Below are 19022 nucleotides of genomic sequence, written 5' to 3' on the forward strand. Positions count from 1 at the left end.
TTAGGTGATAAGTTGTCTTATTTTGGCCAAGATTATCTGTTTTCTGCTATTAATAGAAGAGCACTGTGCTCTTCTACTAGCCAGGTGATTATGCTGACAACTGACAATGGTTGATGGGAAAATGATGTTATGCGCTGTTATTTGGTATGAATTAGAGAGACAGTTGATTTGATTTAGAATAAGGGAATATAATTGGCTTTGCTGAATTAGTAACAAGGTCTGATGTGTTAGGTCTTTTTCAGTGGAAATTAGTAACAGGTCAGGAAGACAATAGTATTATCAGCTTGCTCCAATATCATGAAACTAACTAGAAGTTATTTGTTTTTTTCAGAAAGTAAACTTGTATAAATTGTGATATTTTCCTTTTATTTATCTCATTAATTCATATGCTGCTCATCTCACTCTACAAAGGGATTCTGGATGGCTTTTCAGATACTCTTGGGCAAATTGTTAATTACTGTGGATAATTAATTGGATGTTCACATGAATATCTATGACATTCCCAATGGACTGCAATCCAGGAATATAATTTTGCCTCTTGATTTCAGCCAGAAAATTTCTTTCTTTATAAAAGGGCAGGAATTAAAATAGATTGCATGTTTAGTGACTATTTACAATTATTCAGGATACAGTGACATTCTCCATCCAATCTAGACAAGTTTTAAAAAATTCTTTAAGAGGCTGAATTTTTCTCATATGCGTCAACATGCATATCAGCCTAATCATAGACTTTTGTAGACATTGCAAAACATTCCTCATATTTTGGCAGACAAGTAGAACACAACAAACAGCTCAAACCATTTGTTCACAAGGTATGGGCTTTTAATGGACTTTTATAGCCAAAAAAGAAACATATACCTATTTTAGTAAATTAGTTTTTTTTCCTAGGACAGGAAAGTGCTTATTAGATGATACCTTATTGCCAACATCCTTCTTCCTTTCCTTCTTGTTTCTCCAATTAATTTAAGAGTGTAATTGGATTATTAAGGTTATATGCCGATATATACCTCTCTAGAAGTAAACTTCATAAACTGCTGTTATGATGAGTTCGCTGCAGTATTCACACAATCTAATTTGTCTGTTAGAGTTGCTTGATTAACCTCATGAAGTCTATTTGATAGGGCTACTAGATGACCATTTTGGAAACAAAATCTAGATGACCAACTAGACAGCAGCAAAGCCATACAGGAAACTTAGTTCAGTTGCCATTTAGCAGTCTGCATTAATTTTTTTGCAAATGGATATGGCAGCCCTCATTCATAACTTGTCTAGTGACATGATAGCAGCATTCCAATATTTCAGGGGTTGCCACAAAAAAGAGGGTGTCAAATTATTCTCCAAAGCGCCAGAGGGCAGGACAAGAAACAATGATTGGAAACTGATCAAAGAGAGAAGCAACTTGAAATTAAGGAGAAACTTCCTAACAGTGAGGACAATTAACCAGTGGAACAGCTTGCCACCAGAAGTTGTGGTTGCTTCATCACTGGAGGTTTTTAAGAAGAGACTGGACAGTCAGTTGTCTGAAATGGTATAGCTTCTCCTGCTTAAGCAGGAGGCTGGACTAGAAGACTTACAATGTCCTTTCCTGTTCTGTTCTGTTCTGTTCTGTTCTGTTCTGTTCTGTTCTGTTCTGTTCTGCTCTACTCTACTCTACTCTACTCTACTCTATTCTACTCTATTTATCCTGGACTAATTTGCAGATCAGAATTTACTGGTTCAAAATTCCATTTATATATATTTGGTAATGCAGGTTTTGCTAAAAACAGGCCAAAAACTACATAAATTAACCTACTTTAGGATTAATGGATTTGGATATGTATGTTTTGAAATATTCAGAAATATACCTTAGAAGCACTATATAAATACATAAGGAAATGGAACAGATTCAAAAATGTATATGTACAACTCAGAGTAGAAATAGATGAAATTATCTAGTAATCCTCCAAGATGAACCTGAATATTGTTAGTTTGGTGAAATAGTAATGATGATCCCAAGGTAGCAATGGTCCCACACACAATGCTTCTTTCTCTCTCTGATCTGCCTAACTATAACATTACAGCAAAGTGTAAGACAATAGAATGAGACAAGATTTCATTTTACTCATGCACCAAAATCTAGGCTCATCATTTAAGTAGATATTATCAGCTGCCAAGAAACCAAACTAACCCTTCAATTTTCTCCACTGCCAGGAAATCAACTGGAAGAGTCACACTTTATTAATACAAAAAAGAATGTATCAGCATTAATTATATTTATATAATGATATTTAATGTATAGAGGTTATTATATGCTGGCTCCTCTAATGGCACGCTTTCCCAGCCTGGCCACTCAAGATAATTATTTAATTGAAGTTGCAGGTTGAATATTGAAATTGTAGCCAGTGTGAATAGATCTAGCAGAACTAAACTCATAATGTGTTGAGAAAGGAGGGAATTATTTACTTAAAACCTGCAGTGTGCAAGTGATACTTAAATATGAATGTTTATTATATACGTTTGAGTTCATGTTTTTGCGTGAAAAAAATGACACTGGGGAATAATTTAAAACTAACAAAGAACAAGGATGACAACAGACTTAAAAAAAGCACTAAATGCCAAGAAAGGGCATGAAGGTAGATTGTGGTGTAGATGGAAACATTGAGTCACTAGATATAATTGTTTAATTATATATTGGTAGAATCAAAAGATCCCTATTATTGTCTTATTCTTTAATTGTGAAAGTAAACTTTTCCAGTAACTTTCAGGCCAGCATAGGCATGTGGTACAAGCCATGATGCATGTCATTATGTCATCATGCAAATGATGCAAACTATGGCATTTACATGACATCACTTGCTCCTCTGTCTGAACCCCTGTCTCCAGTGATGAATCCACACAAGATTCATAATGTTTTTGTGATGAAAATTATCTATATTTTTGTTATGATCAGATACCATTTCTTGCTACATCTAGAAACCTGAGAAACTCACAGTTCTGGAACAATAAGTGGATGGAACTGTGGGATGATCTTCACTGCATCAGGCCTAGCCTTTCTTTTGCTGGACAAAATGTTGACAGCTTAGTAGGAAAAAGCTGATAAGTGGGAAAGCCTCCAGTAATGTTGTTGATTGACCATCACAACATTAGGATTGATTGATTATGTGCCTTAAGTTGTTTTTGACTCCCAGCAACCATATAGGTAGATGTTCTGATGATGATCTATCTTTATATTTGTTCTTTCAAGTAGTGTACTCATTGCTATTATAACTGATTCCTCCATTTTGTTGCTCTTCTTTTCTTTCCTTCCACCTTTTCCAGTGTCAGCGTCTTTTCCAGAGAGTTGGGTTTTTGCATAATGTGTCTGGAATAAGATAATTTGAAACTAATCATTTGTGTTTTGAGGGAGAATCTTGGGTTGATTTGTTTGATGATCAATCAGTTTGTTTTCTTGGCTGTCTGTAGTATTCTCAGGACTCTTCTCCAATATCTGGTGATGAATGCCCTTTAAATAAAGCTCCTGATTTTTTTCCTTATTAACCAGGCAAACATATATTTTATTTATTTATTTAAGAAAATTTATATTGTTGCCCAACCCACTCTCAGTGACTTGGGGGACTTACAAAGATAAAAAACCAATATAAAACAATAAAAAAGCAATAACCCCTTTCCACTCCCAAAGTAATACAAAATGCCTGAATAGAACTGCATATTTAATTTGATAAACCCTTAAAATTATTTATTACCTAAATAAATCCCATTAATCTCAGATTTGCTATGAATTGTGAACTCATAATGATACATGAAGCCATCATGTGTGCATTTCCCAATAGAATCATGGTTATTAAAGAGGTTATTAAACCCTGCACTCTTCAGGGTTTACTACATCTTTTCTAATAGATGACTATCTAATAGATGGCTCTTTTCTAATAGATGACTCTGTTTGAAGACCTCGAAAAAAACACCATGTGGTAACCTATTCTATTGATGGAAAGATCTCATTGTCAAGATGTTTCTCCTAATGTCCAATCTGTATTGACATTTCACCCCATTAGTTCTAGTCTTATCCTGTGCATCAAGTGAGAATAAATCCAAACCGTCCACAATGTGACAACCCTCAATATTTGAAGACAGAAGGTGAATATATGTGTCCTAGGAGAATGTTGCCAGATCCAATCTGGGTCAGTCACCGCGACCAGAGGTTTTGTCTTCTGAGCTTTTGGACTTGTGCTGGAGCCCATCCTCAGGGAACTTCTCTCTAGAGAGAAGTTAGAGAGGCTAGAGAGAAGTTCCCTGAAGATAGGCTCAGATGAACCTGAAAGCTTGGAAGACAAATCTTTGGTCCCGGTGACCAGTCCAGATATATAGTCATTATATTATGGAAAAGGTTTTCCCCTTGGATGCCTAGTATGCCTTTGAATGCCTTCCCCAGTGGTATATTAACCATTAAGCAGACTAAGCATGCGCTTAGGGCACCAGGCCCCCAAAAATGAAAACTTTTTTGTAGCCTAAGCTTGGCTTCATTTGTACAGTATGTATAAAGGAGGAGGGCACCAAGATTTGTCAGTGTTTAGGGCACCAGTGAGCCTTAATCCTCCACTGATCTTCCCTTTGCTAACTGCAGATGGCCAAGGTCCCAGCTTTGTCTTCTTATGGCTCCTTGTTTTTAAAATGGCCCTGGTTTACACAGCTTTCAAATGGAATTCACTGTTACACAGTAGGGTGCAGCATGGGGAAATGGTTCTCTACCATGACAAGTTTAAGCATTTATAATAATTTATGCTAGCTGCAAAGGTAAAAACTAATATTGGATCTTCTGGAACATGAGAATTGTTAATATGTTTTGGGGGAACTGATGTAGTAGCAGCATACTGATGTAGTAGCAGTAATATGCAGGGTGGGATTCTACTGATTCTGTCCGGCTCTATAGAACCGGTAGCTCTGAAGAGCAGCAGACATAGAACCGGTTCTATGTCTGCTGCTGTTTTGGCCCAGCCGCCCACCTGGGCTCTTACCTGACCTTTATTTCCTACTTTTTCAACCTCAGCTGCTTTGTGTGGTACAGCTACGGTTGAAAAAGCAGGAAAAAAGTGCCTTTTCAAACGCTGCTTCCCTGCACACAGCGCTGCTCAGCCGTCCAAGCAGCAAGCTGATGAAGATTTACATGCACGCCCAGCGTGGAGGGAAGTACATCGTAAATCACCAAATCGGTAGTTAACCCTGTCGGATCCCACCTCTGTATGCATCCCTTTAACAGGATTTCAGAATCTAAGCAAGGTTCATCTTGGTTAAGATGGGACTAGAACTACCTGGGAGTTTCAGGAGTATTGGCTACACCGGAATTTTAGAAAACTCCTGGAAGAAGAGAGTAACAAATCAGTGCAATCACATTGCTAAAAACAGTTTGGTTTGAAAGCTGTTGAATAGGTTGTATCATAACATTTCTTGCTTTTCTTAACTTTAAATAATTCAAAGCCTTTCCCCACTTTGTGAAGTGTTGCCATGTTTCTAATTCACACCGACTTCTTTACAAATGTTCACACTATTCTTTTCTGTTATTCTGGCCTAATTAGCATTTTATCTCTGATTATTTCAAAGGCACTTGATTATCATTCTTTCCCTGCACAGCAAGAGCCTCCCTCTGTTCAAGAATTGTTCCTTTTAATATCCCAAAGGAGGGAGTGGCTGTCTACTGTATGCCGAAAGAAAGCCCTCTTTGTGGGAGGAAATCTCCATTATAACTGAAAATCTACCCCCACAATCTCATAAAAGCTGCCTGCTTTCTATGATATTATAATATTATTATGCATGTTCAGTATTTATGTTAAATTGGGAAACCTCTCATCAAACAGCATGAAATTTACCCAAGGCAAAGATTAGAAACACTGCCATTATTTCAGTAGAGTTTTGTCAAGAAGCCAGTGAAGGAAAAAAACACTTTATCCACATTTTATAATTATATTTTCTTCAGTGTTAGCTTGCTTTGTTTACTCAGGTGATACTTTTAATAGAAATGCAGCTACTGTGTTTGCTCTTCCTATCTTGCCTTTGTACTGAATCTGAAGACAGTTGCAGGGTGAAAAGAGGGAACATAAGTCCTTTAGAATCTGAAACGCTCCTAAAAGAGTTCCTGGAAGTTTCAGTTGGCTCAAAATGCAGTGGCCAACATATTAAAGATTTGTGTATGTATTACCTTCCTTTGTAGGAGTTGCATCGGTTACTGATTTGCTCCTGTGTCCAATTCAGGATGCTGGTTATCACTTTTAAAGCCCCGCATGGTTTGTGATCAGGTGATTTGAAGGACTGCTTCTCCCCAGTAACATCCACACAATCCATTGGCGTGGGAATGCAAGGTGTATTGTGAATCCCAAATATTAAGGAAGTATACCTAGTGGCACCAACGAAAAGGGCTTTCTTTGTGGTGGCTTCCTTCCTTTTGGAATATTATTCTCCTGGAGGTAAGATTGGCTCCACCCCAGTGGTGGTATTCAATTTTTTTTACTACCAGTTCTGTAGGCGTGGCTTGGTGGGTGGCATGGCTTGGTAGGCATGGCTTGGTGGGCATGGCAGGGGAAGGATACTGTAAAATCTCCATTCCCATCCCACTCCAGGGGAAGGATACTGTAAAATCTCCATTCCCTCCGCATTCCTGGGGGAAGGTAACTGCAAAATCCCATTCCCCATCCCATCCCACTAACCTACTTTCCAGCTCCGTTCTCCTGTGCAGGGCAACAAAAGAAGATCCAGCCGATCAGCTGGGACTCGGGAGGCAGAGAATAGATGGGGGCGGGGCCAGTCAGAGGTGGGATTTGCCAGTTCTCTGAACCACTCAAAATATCCACTACTGGTTCTCCAGAACTGGTCAGAACCTGCTGAATACCACCTCTGCTCCACCCTTATATTTTTCCAGAATTCCCTGAAGACATGGCTCCACCAGAAGGCCAGGAGGCACCAGGTTGATCTGGAGCTGCTGATCAAGTGGCTGTTTTGACTGTGCAGTTCCCACTCCATTAGGGTGGGTGGGGTTCTTTCATTGTGAAATTTTAATGTTGTACATTGCTCAGGGCCACAATGTGTGAGTTTGGGCAGCCATGTAAATTTGTGTCATTAAATAAAACAACTAAATGTACTTCCCAACTAGGGGTTTAATAAAAGCAGAAGTTTCAGAAAGGTCAGATTAAGCCAATAAGGATGTACTGGACTCTAATGTCCAATCTTGACATAGATCATCCATAAAAAGGAACAATTCTCATTCTGTGACTATACAGTGTATAAACAGATCAAAATGGATTTAGATAAACTGCTCATTCAAAAATGTCTGCAATGAAAATGTTTCTAGGCATTTGAACAACTTCCTAAGAATCAAGTAAAAATCATGGTTAGACCAGTGGTGGTATTCTACCGGTTTGGCCCCGTATGGCCAAACGGATAGCTCTGAGGATCATCTGTGAGCAAACCAATTCGCTCCGATGATCAGCTGCTGGGCCCTCCCAACCACCCTGGCTCTATATATCTCCGGCTTTGTTTCCTGCTTTTCAACCTCAGTTGCTTCGCGCGACACAACCAATTGCCACGCATCAGCTGTTTTACACACAGGGTTTGCAGCAGAAGGTGAGTTGCAAATGCTGCGTGCACGCAAAGCATGTGCTCACACCGAACCGGTAGGAAAACTTTTTGAAACCCACCACTGGGTTAGACATTATCAGTATAACTGGCCTTAAGTTCTTCTAAACAGATTTTTCATTATTATTATTTCTGGGCACAGTGGCATCTTTATTTCTTTGTCATCCATTTTTCCCACTGGTTTTACTTTCTGCATCTCTCTGCTCTTGGAGAGACTTTATCTTGTTACCTTGTAAAGATAAGCATGCAACTAGAATTTCTTGGGAACCACAAACCCAAGAATATACAAACTCAAGAACAAATCCAACAAACCCCCAAACACAAAATCAGTCTCCCCGCCCCCCAGACACTCACTTTTCCCAATCTTGAATTTTCTTATCCAAATTTACTTGTCATACACTGCTAGTTTCTTATAATCTTTAGTCTCCAGATAAAAGCTAAAGATTGATCACGCTTAATTCCCTTTTAGGTCCATTGCCTAGCTAATAAAACTCAATGCAGCATATCTTTGGTTTTTTTGACTGAACTTCATCCTTAAACCATGGTGCATACTGTGTTTCAAAACGCAACAATATGCCCTGTAACCAGTTGCCATATGATAAGCCTGAAACTACAGCTTTGTGAATTCTTGACATTTGTTTCCCGAATTTGGCTAGTTTCCGAAAATTAGAAATATTTGTCTTGTAAGAATTTTGTCACGTTCATGATGGTTAGTTCTGCACTGCATTTCAAAATGTTTTTGCTTCGCATACCACTGACACTAAGCCGTCTTTAATGATGATAAACAGGAAAGTGAAGACAAGAAGAAACATATTTAGTTTTACCCTTTCACTAGTTTTTGTAACGTAGCATGTTTTTAGCAGAACATTCCATCACATTAATGAGGCTTGCCTGGTATCCTAATCATCTGAAAGAGGCTTTCTATTTTTTCATTTTGAGGAAAGTTTGAAATACAATAGTTATTTTTCATGTTTGTAATTTTTTATATTTTTAACTGTTCCATTACAATTCTTGGATACTCTCATTACCAGAAATATGAGCTTTTATGTGACATCATTTCTTATTGGGTCGGTATATTGTTGGAAATAATATACTGACCCAATATTTACAAAATTAGAAAAAAATTCAACTTTTGTAATTCCCATTTGTGAATTTAATGTGAATTGTAGTTCCTTATACATTTGGAGGATGTCACATTGGGAAAGACTATGTTGGATCATCTGGGCCTATTTAACTTAAAGAAGATTGGTGTGCACAACTTTGTTTTACAAAATAATGTAAGCTTTCAATATAATTGACCAAGGGCTGCAGGTCATAGAGCAGCTGATAAAACACAACACTACAATTAATTCAGATAAAAAGGAAAATATAATAGTTCTAAAATATTTAAGAAGGATTAGAGTAAATGCTAAGGAATACTGTATATAAGCTATAGGAAAATACTTGGTTATAATCAAGGAAATAAAATCACATTGATCCAATTTTATTTATTAAAAAAACCCCCACTAGACATTCAGCTAAACTCCCAAAACTTTTTGAACTTTGCATGCTTGCCATGGGCCTTCTAAAAAAAAAAGACTTCTACAGAGGGATAGACTATGGAGTCAGCACAGAACAAATTGCTGGTCTTAAATGCAAGCTACTCAATGCAAGAAGCCTTGCGAAAAAAATACCTGAATTTCTCCTCTTACTAAATATGGCTAAATTCGACATCATATTTGTCTGTGAAACATGGCTCAACGCATCTCTCCCTAACCCCATTACCACAGTAAGAGACTATCATGTTTACTGATCAGATCGTGAAATTCGAAGAGGAGGTGGTGTTGCTATCTTCTATAAAAAGTCCTTACATCTAAAAAACATCCAAATTACCCAGGAGCTTGCTCTTCCTGAGACCATCACCTGTGAACTATCCTTAAATATCACATTTCGATTCTTACAGAGCACTTGATTATGACATCGAACATCTAAACAAACTAAATACACTACTAACATGGGCAGCATCCTGCCCACATGCTTTTATCTTTCTTGGTGATTTCAATTTACCTCATATTGACTGGACCCTAAATGAATGTACAACTGAACCCATACACACAACCTTCTACAATGCTGTTACAAAACTGGGACTGGAACAACTAGTAACCAACAACACTAGACTAAACAACTGCCTCGATCTCATCTTCTGCAATAGTTTGAATTTAATTTATGAAATACAAACTAAAGAACCCTTTTCCAGCAGTGACCACAATATGATTGACTTTTGTCTCAACATACGCCCACACAAAAATCATCACAATGACATAATCCCCAATTATAACTTCAAAAAAAGGCAACTATGATCTTATAGACAACGATTTCTCATCCCTTGATTGGCAATCTCTATTCACTGGATGCAATACTGTTGAAGACCATTACAACATATTTTTACTTGAAGTCAAAAGAGTCATCAAACTACTCCTAAAACTTAAATCTTATGGTATCTCTGGACAACTGCATAACTGGATAGAAGCATTCCTGTCAAACAGACAACAAATGGTCAAAATTGGGAGTGTCCTATCAAATTCTGTACCTGTCAATAGTAGTGTCCCCCAAGGCAGTGTTCTAGGACCAACTCTCTTCATACTCTACATAAATGACCTCTGTGATCATATTAAGAGCAACTGCATTCTTTTCGCTGATGTTGTAAAGCTGTTCAATACCACAGACAATACTGCTACCCTTCAAAAAGATCTTGACTATGTATCAGAATGGTCAAACAAATGGCAACAAATAAATGTTCTGTCTTACATATTGCCAAAAAAAATCAGAAAATAAAATACAAGCTGAATAGTCAAGATCTTATTGATGATCCAAGCTCTGTAAAGGACCTTGGAATACTCATCTCTAATGATCTGAGTGCTAGAGCCCACTTATAACTACATAACTGCCACCAGACTTGAAATTCTCGACCTAGAAAACCTTGCATTACGCTGTCTTTGGTCTGATCTAAGTATGGTATATAAAATCATACATTGGGATGACTTACCTATCAATGAATTCTTCAGCTTCGACCATAACAACATAAGAGCACACAATAGATACAAACTCAAGGTTAACCGCACCAAACTTGATTGCAGGAAATACTACTTCAGCAACAGAGTGGTCAGTGTCTGGAATACTCTACCTGACTCTGTAATTTCTTCCCCAAACCCCAAAAACTTTAACCTTAGACTGTCTACTATTGACCTCACCCCTTTCCTAAGAGGTCTGTAGGGGGCATGCATAAGCGCACCAACGTGCCTACTGTCCCTGTCCTATTGTTTCTTTTATTTTCTTATATGTACCCATTTCATGGATTCATAACTATGTATATATTTATACCTATTATCTTGTAAGCAATTGACAAATCAAATAAATAAATAAATAAATTGCTCTTCTCCTTGTTTTTGTCCTGGAGAAATGGGCACATTTGCAATGAAAGAATCTGCAGTCGCTTACACTTTTATTTTCCAAGCATATTAATGATGCCCATGAAAAGTCAGAGACCTTCTTAGGCAAGGGTCTTCAAACTTGGCAAGTTTAAGACTTGTGGACTTCAACTCCCAGAATTCCTGAGCTAACATGACTGGAGGAGGAATTCAGGGAGTTGAAGTCCACAAGTCTTAAAGCTGTTTAGTTTGAAGATCCCTGTTCTTAGAGAACTCCAGATAACATAGCAAGCTAAGCTCTGCAATAAGCCAGCTTTTCAATTTTGTTTTTTAAAAGCAGAACATTTTTTCTCCATTAGAAGAGTCGTGATGAGTACCATGAGAAGTGTCAGTGTCAGATATTGGCTCTTATTGGGACACCATACAGAGAACCTCCAAATTAAGGCCTGTTTTTAGTTGCCTGTTTTAAAATATTTAGACTCAAACAGCTCTTAGTTGGCCTTTTGCTCTACTTCCTAACTTTTGCTCTTTTAATTTATTTTCATAATCGTACTGCACGAGTCAAAGAGAGGGCTGTGAAAATATTTACAGACCCCTCACATCCTGGACATAAACTTTTTCAATTCCTACCCTCAAAACGACTTTATAGAGCGCTGCACACCTGAACATCTAGACACAAGGACAGTTTTTTCCGAAACGCCATCACTCTGCTAAACAAATAATTCCCTCAACCCTGTTGAACTATTTACAAAGTTTGCACTACAATTATTGTTAATCTTCTCATCACCCCTTATCACCCATCCTCTCTCACTTGTGACTGTAACTTTGTCGCTTGTATCCTTACGATTTATATTGACTGTTTCCTAGTATGATTTGATTGCTTATTGTACCCTGTGACTATTATTAAGTGTTGTACCTTATGATTCTTGTCTCTTGATGAATGTATCTTTTCCTTTATGTATACTGAGAGTATTTACACCAAGACAAATTCCTTGTGTGTCCAACCACACTTGGCCAATAAAGAATTCTATTCTATTCTATTCTATTCTATTCTATTCTATTCTATTCTATTCTATTCTATTCTATTCTATTCTATTCTATTATCTCAATCTCCCATTTTAAATTTGATTATTTTCCCCTTACATCAAATACAATCTAGGCAGATATGACCTTGTTGACAATCCTCACTCTGTCAAGGACCTTGGAGTACTCATATCAAATGACCTAAACACCAGAGCTCACTGTAACAGCATTGCCAAAAAGGCATTAAGAGTTGTAAATCTAATCTTATGAAGCTTCTCCTCCAGAAATATTGAATTGCTAACTAGAGCATACAAAACTTTTGTTAGACCAATACTTGAATACAGCTCATCAGTCTGGAATCTGCACTGTATATTGGACATTAATACAATTGAGTGAGTCCAGAAGTATTTCACAAGAAGAATACTACACTCCTCTGCTCGCAACAGAATACCTTGTATCACCAGGTTTGAGATTTTGGGCTTACGGTTGGACTTAAGCATAGCACATAAAATTATCTGCTACAATGTCCTACCAGTCAGTGACTACTTCAGCTTCAACCACAACAATACAAGAGCACACAACAGATACAAACTCAATGTAAACCGCTCCAAACCTGATTGCAGAAGTATGACTTCAGCAACAGAGTGATCAATGCCTGGAATGCACTACCTGACTTTGTTGTTACATCCTTTAACCCCCACTCCTTTAACCTCAAAGTATCCACTCTTGACCTCAACCCATTCCTAAGAGGGCATGCATAAGTGCACAATCATGCCTACTGTCCCTGTCCTATTGTCCCCATGTATTCGTACCTATTTCCTGTATTCTTACTCAAGTTTATACTTATACCTACTATCTTGTAAGCGATTGACAAATCAAATAAATAAATAAATAAAATAAAATATTTAGACTCAATCAGCTCTTAGTTGGCCTTTTGTTCTACTTCCTAACTTTGCTCTTTTAATTTATTTTCATAATCATACAGCTATCTCAATCTCCCATTTTAAATTTGATTTTTTCCCTTAAACATTTTTCCTTAAAAAAAAAATCTGTTTTCCTGATCCTGCGTTTCCCACATGCACTGAAGAAACTATTGTTCAAAAGAGTAATATTGTTTGATTTGTCCTTCTCAGGCAATCAGAAATTATAACCAACAGATTTCAATGTCACCAGGAAGCTAGGGGATCAAACTGAAGGCCATTACTCTGGGATTAAAGTCCCACTCATTTTAATGCATGTCGCAACATTCCAGATTGCCATTGTATCTAATCAGGAATTATGAAGTCAAAGGTCTGGTTTCTATATTTCTTTTTTTATAGGAAGCACTGACAAAACCTTGAAAAGTAAAGATGTTCGTGGAAAAAATGCTTAAGGAAAGTCTTTGAATTAGATTTAGAGTGCTTTTAGTTTGAAGCTATATTCAGTGGGAATTATCTGTAGATGAAGGGCAGTTATGGTTGATTATGAAATGTAATTTTATAATGTAACACAAATGCCATTATTAGGTGAAAAAAGGAGAACTTATATAGCATTGGCACATTTTATGTCTAGGATGAATATAAACAACTGATTTACTAACCCGCATGCAAAAACAAGGGATGACTCATAGATTTTCAGTACCTAACTACCTAGTCCAAATTACAGATTCATAAAATCCTCTTCATAACATGGTCTTGTAAAACCATCTATAATGCATTGGAGGAAATGTAGGACCATTGAATTATACCTTTGTTTTTAATAAGCAGTTTAGAATTCTCTTTGTTCTTGAACATATTTTTCCCCAGGCACTCAGGAGAAATACACAACACACACACATACACACATACTTTCTTAAAGGCAGAATATTGAACCCACTCACTTGATCAATCTTTTTTTGTGAATTACAAGATTTTTATAATTTCAAGAGGCCTTTTTTTCCAAGAGCAATTAGACTTTGGCTATCAAAAGGTCATTAGTGGCATCCTTCATAAACACAGCACAATGAAACACATTATAGAATATTTCTAGAAGACAATCTCTGTAGTATTTTTAAAAATTGCTATTAATTAGATTTGCTCAAGTAGGTGGCATATGAAAGCTGACAACAAATCAATCTTCAATCAATCAATCAATCAATCAATCAACTTCAACTCCTCTTAATCTTTAAAGTATTTTTTCCCAGACTGATAATTTTACTACAAGGCCTAGAATTTATAACTATCGGGAAAACTGAATAATTTGTCAATTTGTCCTTCTTTTACCTAGGCATTCATATCTAAAGCCAGTTTTCTGCTGCTTGTTCTTGCTTCTGTTGAAAATTTGGTTGATTCTATTGGCTCCTAAACAAGGAGAATATATAATATTCCAGGAGACTTCAATGATTTTGTTTAGGAAAACTAGCTAGCCAGAGTTTTTATTTTTTATTTATTTATCTATTTTGTCATGGTTATGAATACATGAAATGGATACGATAAGAAATGGATAAGAATAAGAAAAAAAAAGAAACAACAGGGCATGTAGGCACATTAGTGTGCTTATGCACAACCCCTACAGACCGCTTAGGAAAGGGGTGAGGTCAATAGTAGACAGTCTAAGGTTAAAGTTTTGTGGGTTTGGGGAAGAAACCACAGAGTCAAATAGAGTATTCCGGACATTGATCACTCTGTTGCTGAAGTCATATTTCCTGCAATCAAGTTTGCTGTGGTTTACCTTGAGGTTGTATCTATTGTTTGCTCTTGTATTGTTATGGTTGAAGCTGAAGTATTCATTGACAGGTAGGACATTGCAATGTATAATTTTATGTACTATACTTAGATCAGACTGAAGATGGCGTAATGCAAGGTTTTCTAGGTATAGAATTTCAAGTCTGGTGGCATAAGGTATTCTGCAACAAGTAGAAGAGTGGAGAACTCTTCTTGTGAAATATTTCTGGACTTTCTCAACTGTGTTAATATCAGAGACATAATGCAGGTTCCAGACTGTTGAGCTGTATTCAAGTATTGTTCTAGCAAATGTTTTGTATGCTCTAGTTAGTAGTGTGATATTACCAGAGAAAAAGCTACGCAGGATTAGGTTTACAACTCTTAATGCCTTTTTGGCTATGTAGTTACAGTGGGCTCTAGCACTTAGATCATTAGAGATGAGTACTCCAAGATCCTTTACAGAGTTTGGATCTTCAACAAGGACTTGACTATTCAGATTGTATTTTATTTTCTTATTTTTTTGCCAATATGTAAGAGTTCACCTTGATGGGGAGATTTGCAGCATAAAAATTAATTAATAAATAAAATGTATAAGTCTATCTGCAACAGTCATTGCTCACCAGTAAGATTTAGTAATCTTACTAAGAGGAGGCTTGATAGTAGTCTTTCAGTACTTAAGGAGCTACCACAGAGGAGAGAGTGTGAATTTGCTCAACATGGCTTCTGAAGATAAGATGGATCCAATAAGTGGAAATTGTTCAAAGATTTATCCACATTTGAAATAAGGAATTTTCCAATGATAAGAGCTATCAAAGCAGCAGAACATAGACCTCCTGAATTGCAGGTGGTTTATCCTGAGGTTTTCAAAGAAAGGTTGGACAACCATTTGTTTGGGATGGCCTGACAATTCCTGCCAAAATAGTTCTAGCCCGAGGAGAGCATCTTAAAATGGCATCTGACATTCTATAGTAAGCTCCCTAAAGCTTACTAATGCCTTCTATAGTAAGATTTAGGGAGATCCAGTAAGTAGAAACTAACTAATAAACAAAAGCATTTAATAACTTAGCAAATATTCCATAAAAACAATTCGCCAATCCATCAACCCAGTGTGGGTTTTCTTACAAGGAACAACACTACAGTTCATATCTCTATTCAAAGAATCAATAAATATGGGTAGAATCTGATAAGTGTTTATCAAAGAACAGTCAGCAAAACAATGGATTCCTGGTAGCATCCAGTTTTTAAAATCTCATCCTGAAAGAAATTGTGTTTTTAAGAGATAAAAATGACTGCACGATAAGGCCATAAATCATTAGAGAAAACATAAAAGCAGAACTTAATCGTCAAAAATAAAAGAAAAAGAATGGAATGTTCCATGGAAGAATGTAGTGAAAACTTTTAAAATGCCAAAATTGAAAAATTGATTCTGCTTCCTACATACTTACGTGCCAGTAGTAAAAGGGCATGTTTATATTATTGTTACCAATTGCATATACAGTCATAATAAGAATCACAGTACATGAGCCAATGAATAAATTGATACCCTATGTTCTTTATTCCTGATTTTGATTCCACGCCCCACTTTGTACATCAGCAAAAAGTAATGCTGTGTATTGACAATATAGCAGATCTTTTCACCTAATAAGGTCTAACTGGAGAATTCTGATTCCCTGATGTGTGGGAATAACTGAAAGTCTTGCAAGTAGCCCATGTTACTTTGGTGGAGCACTTCCAGCTTCAAAATTCAGAGTATTATGGTGCAGCTCCAGGTTGGATGAAATAGCAGTATCTGCCTGATTCCACCTCTTCCTTGCATTATTAAATGACTGATGGAGAGCTTGGTGTCTTGGACACCAGAAATAATCTACAGCCATCAAGATTCCTAGTCTTGATCTTAAAGTTGATGACCTTACACTACTAAACTTTCTAACCTCAACATAGAAATAGTTACATGCTGTATCCTACTCCAAGTGTGCATTTTCCCCATGTCCAATTTTTGAACAATTTGGCTAAGTTTTAAAGAATACAGCTAATAATGTTGCAAAACACTGCTCTTCCATCTGAAATGACACTATTTTATTTATTTAGCAGACAACTAATAAGATGCTGTTGTGACTTGCCACCCCTACTTCAATCATCTACACCTGAAGAGCCACATCGGCATGTCTTGGGACTAAATACACTGTATTTTCTCTAGTTTAATTATTTGGCTTTCTGAAAAAAAAAATCAGGGGTTGGAACAACCAAGTGCTGTCAAAAGAGTGCATGAGATTTAAACATACCTCCCTCTTTTCCTATCCCTCCCGAAGTTGAAAGATAATCAGTATAGTCACAGAAAGAAACAAAATGATTTTTTTATGGATGTGAAAAATGGAGAGAAGGATCTGAGAAGGAAGATCACACTTTATTGGAACGACACTCATTGGTTCTAGTTTACAAAGGAAGAGAAACAGAGAACAATACAAATCAGATCTTTTGGATTTTGAATTATGGGGTAAGAAATTATAGGATTCTGATTTGCTCTTAGGGTCTTGGGACAATACAGATAGCCTTCAACTTACAATAGTTCATTTAGTGACCAAACTTACAACAGTACTGAGAAAAAGTGACTTATAACAATTGTTCACACTTAATGACTGATATAATGTCCCCATGGTCATGTGATCAAAATTCAGATGCTTGGCAATTGACCCATATTTACGACATTTGCAGTGTCCTTGGGGTCGTGTGATCCCGTTTTGTGAACTTCTGTCAAACCAAGTCAGTGGGGAAGCCAGATTTACTTAATAACCATATTACTAACCTAACAACTGCATTGATTCACTTAACAACTGTGGCAGGAAAGGTCATAAAATGGGGCAAAACTCACTTAACAGCTGTCTTAATTAGCAACAGAAATTTTGAGCTCAATTTTTGTGGTCGTAAGTGAAAGACTAGCTGTACAGGGAAAATTGGTTCAACTTGATTGTGTAAAGAGAGCCATTTTCTTGTTAAGAAACACATAACCAGCTGGAAGTAACTATTGTTTCTTGTTAGCAAGAGAAGAAACATTGGTAGGACTAGACACCTATCATTCAATTACTTACTGCAATTTCCTTACTAGGTCTGCCTTAGTTGATTACATAGAGGGGAATCTTAGTTGCTTCTAGTCAATTTTAACTTGCCTTTGTTAATTTACAGGTGGTTCTCAACTTATGATCACAATTGAACTCAACATTTCTGTTGTTAAGTGAGCCATATGTTAAGTGAGTTTTGCCCCATATTATGACCTTTCTTGCCACAGTCCTTAAGTGACTCAATGCAGTTGATAAGTTAGTGTTAAATGAATCTGGTTTCCCCGTTGACTTTGCATGTCAGAAGGTCAAAAAAAGTTATCATATGACCTTGGGACACTGCAACGGTCATAAGCATAAATCAGTTGCCAAGCATCTGAATTTTGATCACATGATCATGGGGATGTCACAAAAGATCGTAACTGTGAAAACCAGTCATAAGACTTTTTTTTTTTCAGTAACTTTGAATAATCACTAAACGAACTGTTGTAAGTCAAGGACTACATGTACTTTAATTTTTTCAGCAAGGATGGGATTAGGGGCTTTGTATATAGACAGTAGTAGTTAATTTTTGGTCTGACAGATTATGCAAAGAGGACCCTGCCATTTGCCAGGTCAGGGAGAAGTGTTCTGAAAATAAGTTCTCATCTCATTTTAGCCACAATAACTGATTTCTGCCAAGAGTAGATTTGAGTCTGTAAACTCTCCGCAGATCAGAGGTGATATTCAGCAGGTTCTGACCAGTTCTGGAGAACCAGTAGCAGAAATGTTGAGTAGTTTGGGGAACTGGCAAATACCACCTCTGACTAGAGATTTTACAGTATCCTTCCCCTGCCACGCCCACCAAGCCACACCCACAGAAGCAGTAGTAAAAAAAAATGAATCCCACCACTGTCGCAGATCCATTATCAAGAAGGAAGTCCCAGTCATTCTATGTGTGTGTATGTGTGTGTGTGTGTAAATGTCACATTTTTGAAAGTGTCAAGAATTCTTGGCTTTCCCCCTCCTTCTTTTCTAGCAAAAGTGTTCCATATACATTTAGCAATATGGGCTTCTCTTCACCTTAGACTACCTAGATTGAGGAGGTTTCTGTTGGACCACTGACGCCTGCGTAAGGAGGCCTAGGCAGTTCCAGCTAGGACATTTGAGGTGAGAGGTTTAACATTATAAAGCGGTGAATGGTGAGAAAGAGGAGCCAAGAAAAACTTTTTACTCTCCCAGATAATATTGGAACTTGAGAGCCACCCAACAAATTGTCT

General features: G+C 37.1%; 1 long non-coding RNA gene across 1 annotated transcript in view; it reads right to left on the reverse strand.

Moving 5' to 3' along the window:
* The window catches only part of LOC148125255 (uncharacterized), a 46104-nt gene that overhangs the window by 25319 nt on the left and 1763 nt on the right, over positions 1-19022 (reverse strand). The gene's annotated exons all lie outside the window — the stretch shown is intronic.

Source organism: Pseudonaja textilis, chromosome 7, assembly GCF_049901715.1.
Source record: "Pseudonaja textilis isolate UNSWEBS1 chromosome 7, rPseTex1.2, whole genome shotgun sequence".
NCBI lineage: Eukaryota > Metazoa > Chordata > Lepidosauria > Squamata > Elapidae > Pseudonaja > Pseudonaja textilis.